Source organism: Perkinsus marinus, assembly GCF_000006405.1.
Source record: "Perkinsus marinus ATCC 50983 genomic scaffold scf_1104296931954, whole genome shotgun sequence".
In the NCBI taxonomy this organism is placed as follows: domain Eukaryota; phylum Perkinsozoa; order Perkinsida; family Perkinsidae; genus Perkinsus; species Perkinsus marinus.
In genome coordinates this window covers 1-920 of record NW_003215581.1, presented here as the reverse complement: position 1 = coordinate 920, position 920 = coordinate 1, and the positions used below count along the sequence as shown (strand labels likewise).

At 49.6% G+C, this 920-nt stretch overlaps 2 non-coding genes across 2 annotated transcripts; both read right to left on the bottom strand.

Moving 5' to 3' along the window:
- Positions 1-161: 161 nt before the first annotated feature.
- Pmar_PMAR021335 lies at positions 162-243 on the bottom strand. The gene has a single exon. It is a non-coding gene; the product is annotated as a tRNA-Ser (tRNA).
- A 443-nt stretch (positions 244-686) lies between these two features.
- Pmar_PMAR021334 lies at positions 687-768 on the bottom strand. The gene has a single exon. It is a non-coding gene; the product is annotated as a tRNA-Ser (tRNA).
- Positions 769-920: the final 152 nt, after the last annotated feature.

The following is a 920-nucleotide window of genomic DNA, read 5'->3' as shown; positions in this document are numbered from 1 at the left end:
CATTTTTTGGGATATACATCAATTCTCATCAATGTTCCTCAAATGTCATGCGCATCAGTTCGCTCGCATCCTACTCGCTCATAATGTCCATCGGAGACGTTATGAGGATTCGAAAGCGAGACTGCTCAGATGTCTTGAAAACCCATACGCCATCAGACATACGACAGCGGCAGGATTCGAACCTGCGCAGGCATAGCCTAGTGGATTTCGAGTCCACCTCCTTAACCACTCGGACACGCTGTCTGGAAGACGCAGAGGATTTCATCTCTGCCCATGAGAATCGCCACCCTGTTCATGTTGCTAGGGGAGTGGCTCACAGCATCGCGGAACACCTCAGCAAGGACGATGATATTTAGCTGACTCGCATTCTTGCATACGTAGCCCAGCGCTTTGACAAGAACGTCGGCGTAGTAATGGTACCGTTCGCACTCTTCGTAAGAGGTCTCTTCTCAAATGATGGCTGCAACGACAGCGAATTCGCTGAAATGGTAGGGCTTATATAGGATAAGAGTCTAGAGGTAGATACATTTCTTGGGATATACATCAATTCTCATCAATGTTCCTCAAATGTCCTGCGCATCAGTTCGTTCGCACCCTACTCGTTCATAATGTCCATCGGAGTCGCTATGAGGATTCGAAAGTGAGACTCCTCAGATGTCTTAAAAACCCATACGCCATCAGACATACGACAGCGGCAGGATTCGAACCTGCGCAGGCAGAGCCTAATGGATTTCAAGTCCACCTCCTTAACCACTCGGACACGCTGTCTGGAAGACGCAGAGGATCTCAGCTCTGCCCATGTGAATCGCCACCCTGTTCATGTTGCTAGAGGAGTGACTCACAGCATCGCGGAGCGCCTCAGCAAGGACGATGATATTAAGCTGACTCGCATTCTTGCATACGTAGCCCAGCGCTTGACA